Consider the following 13,038-nt stretch of genomic DNA (forward strand, 5'->3'; position numbering starts at 1 on the left):
ATGGGTCTTTTTCGACATGGAGGGATGTGGGCAATGGGGTTCCCCAGGGCTTGGTCCTCAGGCCCACACTGTTCAACATCTTCATCAGCGACTTGGACGAGGGGGTGAAAAACACCTTGTTCAAATTTGCAGATTACACTAAAATGTGGGGAGAAGTGAGCACACTAGAAGGGAGGGACATGCTACAACTAGATCTGGATAGGTTACAGGGGTGAGCGAATGAGAATAGGATGGGTTTCAATACTGACAATTGCAAGGTACTGCACCTAGGGAGGAAGAACCAGCAGCATACCTACAGGCTGGGGAACTCCCTTCTCGTTAGCACAGAGGCAGAAAAGGATCTTGGAGACACTATTGATTCCAAGATGAACATGGGCCGCCAATGTGAGTACTGACTTACACGGTCACTAAGGCTAACCGCACCTTGTCATGCATCCACAGATCCATCACGAGGCTGCAGTTGGAGTACTATGTCCAGTTCTGGACATCGCACTTCAGGAGGGATGTGGACAGCATTGAGAGGGTCCAAAGGAGGGCCATTTGCATGATCAGGGGGCAGCAGGGCAGGCCCAGGACCTGAACCTGTTCAGCCTCCACAAGAGAAGGCTGAGAGGGGATCTGGTGGCTTCTCTTACAAAGGCTGAAGAGATCTAGGTCCTTCAGGGTCTCCTCATAGGGGCTTGCATGCAGGCCTCTGACTGTATGAGTGGCCCTCCTCTGAACCCTCTCAAGATTCTCCGCATCCCTCTTGAAGTGTGGCTCCCAAAACTGGGTGCAGTACTCCAACTGCGCCTCACCAGTGCTGCATAGAGGGGAAGCATCACCTCCCTCCACCTGTTTGTTATGCATCTGTTAATGCACGATAAAATACAGTTAGCCTTGTTGATCACTTTGTCATATTGATGACTCATGTTCATCTTGGAGTCAACTATGACTCCAAGATCCCTTTCCGTTACTGTGCTGCTGAGAGGGTCATCCCCCAGCCTGTAAGTGTGTTGGTGGTTCTTTTTGCCCAGGTGCAGCACTTTGCACTTGTCGTTGTTGAATAGTTCCCTCAGTCTATCCTCATCAATCATGTTCCCCAATCCCCTTACTATTTTTGTTGCCCTCCACTGAACTCTCTCCAATTTGTTTACATCCTTTCTGTAGTGGGGGGCCAAAACTGAACATAGTACTGCAGATGTGGCTTCACCAGTGCTGAATAGATTAAAATAATCACTTCCCGTCACCTTCTGGCAACACTCCTACCAATGCAGCCCAGTATGCCATTAGCTTTCTTTGCAACAAGAGCACACTGCTGGCTCATATTCAACTTATTGTCCATGGTAACCCCCAGGTCCTTTTCTGCAGAGCTGCTGCTTAGCCAGTCAGTCCCCAGCCTGTACCAGTGCATGGGATTGTTCCATCCTAAGTGCAGGACTTTGCACTTGTCCTTGTTGAACCTCATGAGAATCCTTTTGGCCCAGTCCTCCAATTTGTCTAGGTCACTCTGAATCCTAGCCCTACCCTTCAGCGTATCTAGTAGTCCCCCAGGTTGGGTGTCATCTGCAAGCTTCCTGAGGGTGCTCTCTCTAACATCTTACAGGTCATTGGTGAAGACATTTAACAAAAATGTCTGATGCCTCTGGGTCCACCTGAGCCACTTTGCTATGGGCTACCTCAGTCCTGCAGGCTCTACTTCCCAGCCATATCCTGCCCATAAGGAAAAGGACAGGAAGCAGAAGCTACAGGAGAGAGCCTGGAGACTTCAGTGGAAGCAGTAGCTGGAGTGGTGAGGGAGTGGTGCCCTGACTGGGAACCTGGAGTTTTCAGGTTAACCTTCAGGGGCTGCATGTGGCCTGGGTTAGAGATATCAGTGTTTTTATCATGGAGTCCTGCTTTTTCTTCCCAAATGCTTCTTTTTTCTCTCCAAGACCCAAAGCAAGAACTTTCTCTTCTTTGTTTAAAGCAGTAATTTTTAACCAGGGTGCTGCAGCACCCCAGAGTGCCTTGAGATCCTTTCAGGGGTTTTGCAGGATGCCACCCAATCTTAGTACTGTAGGTGTGCAAATATGATTCACAGGATAAACCCAAAGATTTCATATAAGAATCCATAGCATTAAAAACATTTTGACCTGCTGTGGTCTTTCTGAGTTCTTTGAAACAGAACATTTTTGCTATTATTTTTCCATAGTCAAAAAATAAGTGAAAACTAGGAACTGGTATTTTCCAAGGGGTGCCTTGAGCCTAAAAAGGTTGAGAACCACTGGTTTAAAGTAATGTACCAAGGGACTTGGTCTTTCTGTCTGTACTTTGTCTACCCAAATGTGGTCCCAACTTTGAGTTGGGTGTCCTGATGCTTCTGCACTATGACTGGCTAATAAAAATAATAGTAAATAATGAATGTACTATTAGTCACCTCAGTTATACAACACATGGCTGTTATATTCTAGTCTGTCTCAAAGTCAACAAGGCTACTAAACTGCATAAAGAAAGAGTACAAGAGGGAAGAGGGACTATGAATCAATTACGAGTTAACTGATTCCACGCTAAATATGAGCAATAGGTTAAAGCAGGGCTGTCCCACTTTGGAGTAGTCAAACTACAAAATAAGGTGAGGTGCAATTTTGTAGTCTTTTCTTACTGTTGAAATACACTTCAGCTGTTCTCCAAATCCCCCTAAGGTGGCAGCCATAACATGCTTTTCTTGTCTCTTCCCACTTATACTCACTTTGAAAATTTTATTATTATTATTTTTTTGATAAGGCGAGATAGTTAACTGTGTTCATTTAAAGTCAGGCAGAAGGCAGGACAGGCTGTTATTTTAGAGACTACCTCATTCAAAAAGGCATAAGCATTCGTAGGTGACAGCCTACTTAATCAGGTGCATCTGATCTGAAGAAGAAGGTCTTCCATCTGAAACCTTGTCTAACTATATCCCAACTATGTAGTTGGTCCAATAAAAAATATTACCCTAAGACAGTGGTCTCCAACCTTTTTATGGTGAAGATCACTTTTTGCAAGTAAAGGGCACCCACGTGCCCCTGGACTGCAGAGTGTCCCAGACCCAGCCAGACCAGGCTGGGGCCCGATCCCATTTCTGTGCTATGGCTGCGCTGAGCTGCACCTGCCTGGCAGCCAGATGAAAGTGGCGTCAGGCCCCAGCCTGGCGGGGTGTGGAAGTCTCCACTGTCTAGGGGTGCATGGGGAGGGCTCAGCAGCCTGTGCCCCCCTCCCCCCCCAATCTGTGCTCTGGAGGCCCCGGGGGCCTGTGCCCTGCCACCTGTGCTCCAGGAGGAGCCTGCTGCTGTGGGCTGCCTGCTGTGCCCACAGCACAAGGGGGGGCACGGGCCCCTGAGGCCTCCACCGAGCTGTGCCCAGTGGTGGGAGCCCACCCAATGCGCACCTAGGCCTCAGAGAGTCCCAGACCCAGCCGGGCTGGGGCCCGATGCCATGTTCACCTGGCTGCCAGGTGGGCATGGCTCAGTGCAGCTGCAGCACAGAAGTGGGATTGGCCCTGGCCCAGCCGAGTCTGGGAAGATCTGGTCATCCAGGGACATGTGAGGGGGCTCCCGTTGCTGGAGGCACCCCACCTGCACTCGGGACAAGGCAGCCGCTGCTGCGGGCTGCCTGCTGCACCCTGAGCACAGGTGGGGGAGGCTCAAGAATCTACCTGTCAATCAGGATTGATGGGTTGGTGACTACTGCCCTAAGACATCCTTGGCTCTCACATAATTCCTGGATAATCATGGCTACAACATTCCTTTTCAGGAGCACATCATAAGACCATTTGACTTTTTCCTCAGCTGTTGATGTTGATGTTCACAAACAAATTAGAATTATACCTTTTTCAAAAGGAATGGAAAAGTTGCTTAACATTGCTTTGGCCAAAAAAATAATTCAAACAGTCATTTGAAGAGGGCCATTTACCAGCCAAATTTCTAATATTAAAGTAAAATGGAGGGTGTTGGTAAAACAAATTAGACAACTAAATGTAGACGTGTTTCCTTATGTTTGTTTTAATCTACTTGCAGGACCGAAGCATAAATTATCCATCTTAATTATATTTATTAAGACACAAATATCAAGGAAGAGAGAAGCAAAGAATTAAGTGCAGAGAATTCAGTTTATTGAAGTCCAAATTTACAACTGAATTTTTCAACTTTTTTTCCCAAAACAAAAGCTACTTTTGAATTTAGGAAGAATAAATGTCCTTTTCAATAATGTACAGACTATATTTTTAAATAAGTTAATATCTTTGAAAAAAGAGCAATATGTTCCTTTTTTAATGTTGCAGTGCAACTTACAACTTACACGTCTGTGCAATGTACCATGAGGTATATGCCCAGTGAGCAACACACAGTGAAGTTTTCCATTCATAAATTCTCATTGTAGACACACAAAAAGTTAACAAGTTAATCTGTGATAGAAAAAATGCAGCCAGTTACAGTAATTCACATAGAACTCATCTGAAAAGAGAAAAGAAAAATAAACTAACATTCATAGCCTATATAAACTAGTGGGTCATCTCTCAACATAGGACAAGTATAAAATTAAAAATACTGTTGTGAAACTGAAGAAATACTGTATTATCCAGGGGTTGAAATCTAGTTTTACCTGTATGAGTCTAGAGGAATTCATTTTCTATCACTGTAGCATCAGTGAGTGGAAGGATTTTACTACAGGATCTGAATGGTGTCTGCTCATAAAAGGGTGCAAGCAAAATGGTAATTACATTGCAATTTTAGACTATCCATGTATGACCTGTAATTCTACCCAAACTGGCACAGACAGGTGATTTAGCATCTCTGTCAGATTTATTAAGGAAAATGTACAGTTTGAGGGGCTGGAACATCAGTAGTATGGACATATTAATACTTGCAGGTTTGAGTCTTCAAACTTCTTTTTAAGATGGCTCTTACTAAAATACTATTTTTTTTTAATAACAGAAAACATACACATTTTCTTTAGAAATAACTACAACATAAGTTTGTGATAAATAACAGTTCTGCCTCTAATACATATATACATACTGCCTGTAAACAAAATGCCCACAAGTCATGGAGTCTCCATGGTTTTTATACAAGGCGCTAGAGAATTTTTTGTTGTTGAAAACAGTCCTAGTGAAAGTTTGGTTTATAACCTCCTATTGCTACAGAAATAGTAAGAATGTTCATATTTACAAAAGACCATGGAGACCCCATGGCATTATTTGCTAATGATTTTAAGATAGCTGGGTTTTCAAAATACACTTTGTGAGCTTCTTCAGATTTAAATAACAGTACAGGTTGAACACCAGCAGTACAATACTCCAGTGCTTTGGTATTTCAACCCCTGAATATACAAAACATTACTACAGCCTACTTCACAGTTTATATGCAAGTAAAGTGCAAGCCATAGTACAAGGGTGTCATACATATTCATACATTTAAGCATTATCTAAAAAAGACTATTTACACTAGTCTTATTAGCTACTTTAGTAAACTAAACAGAAGTCACCTATGGCCCAGCAATTAATGGTGTTACAAGGATATTTTCTTTGTAATACATCAGTGTCGAATGTAAAAGGATTCAGAATACTAGTGCACTTTTATTATACTCTATCCTGTTATTTTTGAGCTTCTTAAACTGAAATGCTTCCATTTTTTAGGAAAACAGAACTCCTTCCTAGATACTAAGCTTAGCTTAGCATCAAAACAGGTCTCACTGTTATTCTGACCAGTAAACAGGATTTGTTGATTCAGACATATTTGTTTTGTAGTTGCTAGGGACAAAATACTGATCCCAGGTGGGCTGCTAGCAGGCAGGCACTGTCCGGGGGCACTGCAGCTGCGGAGGGAAGAACTGGGCCCTGCGCAGCTCAGGCAGGCAGGCAGGCTCCGGGAGAAAAAAAAAAATCAGGCTCCTCACCAATTTTTTTTCCCTTCATTTGAGCCTGCCTGCACAATCTGCCAAAGGGTTGCACAGCCCCTGAGAGAGAAAGGCAAGTAAGCTCCAGCACCCTGTGAACCATTCCCACTGCCTTCCCGCCACTTGGGACTGCCTGGGAATGGCTGGCTTTCCCCTGGAGTAGAGCGGCAAGGTGGCAGGAGGGCAGCTGGGTGTACTGGTAGCAGGAGAAGGCGGCAGGGACAGTACACAGGCCGCTGGAAGCCCTCCAAGCCCGAGCTTCCCCAAGCATGTCGGCTTCCAGCGCCAAGTGTACCGTTGCACTTTGTTACATAGCAAACTAAAACACCTTGGATGGCTTTTACCTTGCTACATAACAAAGTCATTTAAAACAGAATATGCCGCCGAGTGTGTAAATAGTAACACCATTGAAGTGGAATATGCCACTGAACATGTTAGCAACGCCATTGAAGTGGTGCAAAAGGGCAATTAAGCCACTTTAAAGGCCAATTTTGTTGCATGTACAAAGGCCCAAAGTGTCAAGATAATATGAAAACATAAGTTATTTGCAATATTCTGTCAGATGCATTTACAATAAGTATTAATTGTATTAATACTTGAGAAATGCCTGAGAATAAATACTATCTTAGAAGTTTAGGGACAGAAGTTTATTGGACATTTCCAGTCAAGCAACATATTTTGCTACCTAGTATTTTTTTTAGTAACAACAACAATTCCTCCAATCTAGTGGCGTTAATGCACAGGGCAACGTATTAGACTATCACATTTAATACAGGCAGTATAAGTACATATTTTAATTAAAATAGACAGTTACATTTGCCTACTCCACCACTGGCCTGCATTAAGAATGACAATATATTTTTCCTGAATGTAATGGAGTATACTCAGTATTCTTTATTTAATATTTTAATACCTTATTAACACCAGATCACAGTAATATATCAGCTATCTCAAAAATCAGACAAAAGCAAAAAAACCCCAAACTAGTTTTAATATTTCTTCCCAATATGGAAGTATGGTATAATTTGTAATGTAGAAATGAAGTTTTCTGTTAAAAAATGTTCTTTCATCTATCACAGTTATACCAAGAATAGAGAATCAGGTGCCTACACATTAATAAACAGAACTTATCAGAATTTAAAAAATGGTTATGTTTATATGAAGTTTAAAATAATTTTAAGAATAGTACTTTTAATAGCTCTTGCTTAAATAATAACACATATTAATTTTCAGTCATTAAGGGTTAATAGTTCAGATTAAATTTTAGGTACTCAGCAGTGTGTGGCAAATCAAGAACTTTTGAGAGCCTGAGCTATAATATGAACAGTTATTTTGTTGGGAAAGAAAATAAAAGCAGACAGGAATCTAGGACACCTGTAAAAGCTTCTCAAAAGCTTAGGTTTAATGAGACAAAGCTGCTAGAAAGAGAAGCAGAAACAGGCAGTTTGATAAGACCTGATGGGACAGCCAGAAGCTATATTATCCTTCTTCACATAAACACATGCACTGCACAAAAACTTCCGCTACAATCCAGGACAGCATTTTAATGTGTGCCGAAGTTTAAGCAAAAGGAAAGAGGATTGTAACTTAAGCTAAGTTAATATTGAGCTGCAGTCTTCCCTGTCATTACTCAGTTTTTGCACAATTGGCAAACAGGTATTATTCAAGAATAGGAGATACCTCCAGCTTTCTCTAAATAATTTATAAACACAGTAGTCCAGGCTGTACAGCAATGTGGAAGGAGATCTCTTATAAAGCCTACACCCTTTGACGTAGCTCAGTCTTTACACAAACTGACGTTCTATTTGTAAAGCCTAAGTTAAATAAATGCCACTCTACTGGGAAGAATTTCCTAGCTATTTCTCCAATACATGCACAGTGTGAACTGGGGTGTACTCAGGTGGAGGCAGAAGCTCCAACCGTATACAATAATCCATACAGACAGGTCCCATATGCCTTTGCAGACCTTTTTCAGGACTGGCCTATAGTAGTCCTGGACTCTGATTTATGCATGTCAATACATTTGTATTCATAAATATAATCGTATTTCAGACAATATTGGTAAATTAATCTTATTTGGTAAATTAATCCCACTGGGCACATTGTCCTCATTCTCACAGGTCCTTTTTGGAATCTTGATAACTATGGTAGAGTAAAACCTTTGGGTTTAGATTCTCTGGACAGCTGAGCTGCACCTGGCCCACCTCCAGTATTTGATTATGGAGTAAAGTTGCTTTAAGCCATCTACCTTTACAACTCCCTAGGTTCATTAATATGCTTTTGCTACTGTGCATTAAATATAGTACCTCTAATGTGAGGTACTAAATACATACGCATTAGGCTGCCCTAATGCACAGTAGCGAAAGTGTATGCTTTTTCAGTGATGCTTTTTCAGTGATGTACAGTAGCCTATTTTTACTGTGCATTAGTGTATTAGCATGGTTTTTGATGCAATGTTTTAATGCACAGTAAAATAGGCTACTGCACATTAAAATGCATGTGTAGATGTGCCCCCTGACTCCAAAACTGGTAAGGTCTCATCTAAACTGTGGACATGTGGAAGGACAACCTTCAGGCACCTTTCTCTTACAGTGGACTCCAACAGCTCCAAAGGGCCAACAGCAAGTGTTTCCTGGGATGTAAGGAAGTCTTAATGATGTCCTCCTTCCCATATGCAAATCTACTTTTTTGGTGAGGAGGTGGAGAATCTGTACTTTGACCTTTTAAACTAGAAGTGCCAAGAAGAGAGTAGGTAAAGTTACATTGTCACCTAAAGTTCTTCAAACCCTGAGAACTCCCTGCAATAATTTAATGGCTTTTTTTCCCCAAAGAGGACAAAGGATGCACCATTTCTCCAGATTAATGGATGGCTGCCCAGGTCTGAAAATTACCTGGCTTATGATCAATGATCAATATTCCATGTTCAAAATGATTTGTTTGGCATAGTGGCCAACCATCACTACTTGGCCACATCCACGTGCCCTCTGGCATGCAGCAGGTTACCCCAGGTTGGGTGGGGGAAGCTGGGGCCAGTAACTGTGCTGGCCCTAGCAACCTTACCTGGTGGGCTTGGGGAGCTGCAGCCACAGTGCTCCTGCAGCTGGGAACCTGGCTGGCAGCCGGCATGTGGCTCCAGCAGGCCAGTCTCCAGTTTTGGGTAGCATGTGCTGCCACCATGTGCTGCCACCTGCTTTTTTAGGGCATGTTTTTTTTTTACCTTGGCATCTCTAAGGGTCAACCCATCCCCCTGTCCCCACTGCAAAGTAGCAGCTCGGGGAACATCTGCACATGTAGTGTGTGCTGCTGCAGATGGGTCTGCCGCACCACATACTGCAAGTCCATGCTCACCTATACACGGCCCTAGAGTTTTTTTGAAAACAAATGATCCCAGAACAGTGGCAGAAAGGTCTGCTTGAGAAACTAGGAGCACGGAGTTGGCACAACAGTAGGACAGCTCTTGATCTTCAGGAGACAGAAACAGCTTTCTTTCAAATTTTGAAAAAGTGGAGTTTAGTCTGAGGTGGGGCAAAGAGGACTTTAAATCACCTTAGCAACTTCAGATTTGCAGATCTTGTGAGGGCAAATGCAGCCTCCAAAGTAAACCAGAGCAGCCAATGGTTGCTGTAATTTATAGCAGTCTCTCAGGCAGAGCCAACCCAAGCAGGGTGCAGGGCCTGGGGCAAATCAGCCCATGTGGGGCCCCGCCCCAGCTCCGATCCCCACATGCAGCAAAGAGGCTGCTGCTGCCAGGCACTGGTGGTGTCACAGATGGGGAGGAGGGGGTAGCGAGTGGCTGGATGCGAAGCAAGTGGCAGTGGCGCAGAGTCGCTGCAGCCGCTTCGCCCAGCTCCACAGGGCCCCCCAAAGCGCGGGGCCCAGGCTCCTCACCCTCATTTGCCCCCCACCAGGGATGGCCCTGTTCTCAGGAGTTACCTACAGGCTGTGTGTCATAACGAAGAACCTCCATAGCACTATAACATACCAGAATGCTCCTGCCACCCGCTTTGGCAGAACAGTTGCCTACACCAGAATTGTCACTCCACCTCACGTAGCGTCCACATACTGTCACATATAGAGGCTAGGCTAAAAGAAAGCATCTGACCCACTGTCTCTGCTACATTAAAGAATACTGGTGTGCTAACTGCTTAGAGCTTATTTTCCCTTTGATTATTCCATGTTCTTATTAAATAGAATGAGTTCACTGATGCATTCATTAAAAAAAAAACCCACAGAACAAACACCTCAGACCCTTCAGGAAGTGCCATTGAGATAGTTTTCATGATGATCAAAGACCTGAACTCAGGGGAAAGGAAACAATAATGGTAAAAAATATAGGTGAGGTTCTCTTGTGTAGTGGGGAGCATTATACTGGTTATAAAAAGAACAGTTAGCAATAAAAAGACTTTATGGAGTCACAGGAAAGCCATGCTGATTCAATGACACATGTTCTTTGGTTATAAATATTGTTGGCAACAACTCTGAATAAAGCCTACAAGTATTTGGGTGACTTGAAAGTTCTTGAAAAAATAAAATATATCTGAACACACTGTTTATATGGTGTGAAAATGAAAATACAGCATTTATCTTAGCTTTTATGCAGGAATTCTGTTGAATTAGTAAATATTAAATACTAATACTGGTCTTGATTTTTCCCATCAAAATCAAAGCAGAATCATATCTTGCTTCAGGCTGTATAATCACAGTCAATTTGTTTTCAATATGGTGGAAGCACTTACTGGATTTCATGGAAGCAGGATTGGACCTAGTGATTGTAAATTAAATTTCTGGATTGCATTTTGCATTCCAGTTGGTTCAAAGATCACCAGACTCCATACAGCTTGTACTAATGCACGTTAGTACATCATTTGTATAATATAGCTACATTGATGTTAATGCCTAGATACAGTAGAAGCAGCTTTATTTTTATAGAATTGTATATGCATGCAAGAAAAATATGTCAAAATTCTGCTGGTAATACTCGGACTGTATCAACATATTAGTGCCAGTTGACATTTGTAAAAGAGAAAGAAAGAAATTTACTGTATTGTGGACTTAGAAAAACCTCATTTTTCCTTGCTTTAGGGGCTCGGCATGGCTAGATATATGCCCCCAAATTCTCTCCCAATTAATCTCAATCTCTCAATTAACCCCAGCAATGCAAAAGAACTTCAAGATATACAAAAAGGAAAAATAGTTCACTTCAAGTATTTGCTCTTTTTTCCCCTCCCAAAAAAACAAAATAAATTTTGGCTTTTTTAATAGGGATTACTCTCTGAGAGAGAAATATAGCCTCATGTTACTTAGAAGTTCAAATGAGTAGATTCATGCCACTGAAACCATTTTAAGAAAATATGATCAAACAAAGTTGCGATCTTTTAGCTGTGGGAAGGATTAGTTTTATGGCCCAGACTAATTCCAGTCACTCATTATTTTTCAGAAATACTTTTGATTATTTTTCTTTTAATCATGCTAAACCCTCTGAGAAATGAAGGTTGATATTGAATCTCTTGAATTTACTATTTTTGTTTATTTTTAGAGGCATATATTCTCTGAGAGAATTTTTACTATAGCATTTTAGCTTTATCCAATTAACATTTGAGAGAGAGCTCACTTTAATTTTACTGGAGTTAATTTAGCACATTCTCTGATCAAGTGGCATTTTTTTGACCTTTGGGTTATGATATAATGGCATCCCCTTTGAATATTGTTTTTAAATCTTATCTGTTTTGTCTATTTAGGACAAAAGTACAGATTGTAGTTTAGGGCTGAAACAAAATGTATGTTTACATTTCAGTAAGAACATCAGAAGCTCAACCAATTACTATTCTGTGGCCATCTATAACTTCTTTTTAATGCACTTACAGTATGCAGTACAATTTTCAAAGTGGCTTTTCCACTTTACACCATTGCTTGTTTCAGTACATATTATTCCTCTCACACCACATGGAGGACAGCGATAAAAAAATAGTGATATACATATATATATATATATATATATATATATATATATATATATATATATATATTTAGAGATCTTGTAAGAACAAAAGTTAGAAAGATAAGAATTCTCTCTTCTTCATGCTCTGTCTGTTCAGTGATGCACTAACTAAAATGTTCACATAGTAAATACATTCAGATTTGTGTTTTCACTGTTTACATAAAATTACAACTCTGATTTTGGTGAAATCTGTGATGTCAAATGTTTCTTTTTCTATTTCCTGCACCATCATTTTTGCCTCAAATCAGCAAAGCATTTAAGCACAATCTTACTTTAAGTGCATGATTAAATCCATCCCTTCAGCAAAGTGCTTAGATTCTGCTACATTGAAGCTCATAGGAGTTTTGCTATAAACTTCAGTAGAAAGAGGATCAAAGCTTTGAAGCACACGCTAAAAGGCTGTTGACTTCACTGGAAGTTAAGCATGGGTTTAATGGCTTTGCTGAATCAGGCTCAATATGGATTTATCTTGTGTGTTCTATCCAGATGTTATTATGATATAGTACAATGATGTCACGATTCAAGAGCTTGTGTAATGAAGAAAATCCAGTACAAATGTCAGTAATGCTGTTCCATTAACAATTACTTTAGCATGATACTTTTTATCACTGTGTCCACTGTGGTTCAAATACATGCTGGCAAAATAGGAATGACAAAAAATAAGTGTGAGTAGCATTCCTTTTAGTTCACCTACTTAGTGGAAATAATACTAAACAAAAGGGATGCTTTCTTCCTAAATATTTGTCAGTATGAATTAAGTAAATCTTTGTCTAAATACTGGATTCACCTCCTTGAGTTACCTTCTTTCATTCCATGTATTTTACAATCTCTTTCCTTCTATAAAAGCAGAACTGGGCAAGTACTGCAAAAGCATTTTCCATGAATATTTGTACACATTTATACATTAAATTCATTTGACTGTGTTCATATCCTCCTTAACTTGTCTTTTTAGGAATATTCTAGCAAATAAATTTACTGGCAGGAATGTTGGCAGGGACAGTGGTTTTAAAGTGCAGAGTTAGAAATATTAAAAGAAAGCATTTTTTAAAATAAATGCAAATATTTACTTCAAAAATCTGTTTTTTAAAAATTACTCTGATTCAGGCAGAGAACAGAAACATACTATGTGATTTATGTTTCCAATCAAAGCT

The sequence above is a fragment of the Alligator mississippiensis genome, chromosome 8, assembly GCF_030867095.1.
Source record: "Alligator mississippiensis isolate rAllMis1 chromosome 8, rAllMis1, whole genome shotgun sequence".
Lineage (NCBI taxonomy): Eukaryota > Metazoa > Chordata > Crocodylia > Alligatoridae > Alligator > Alligator mississippiensis.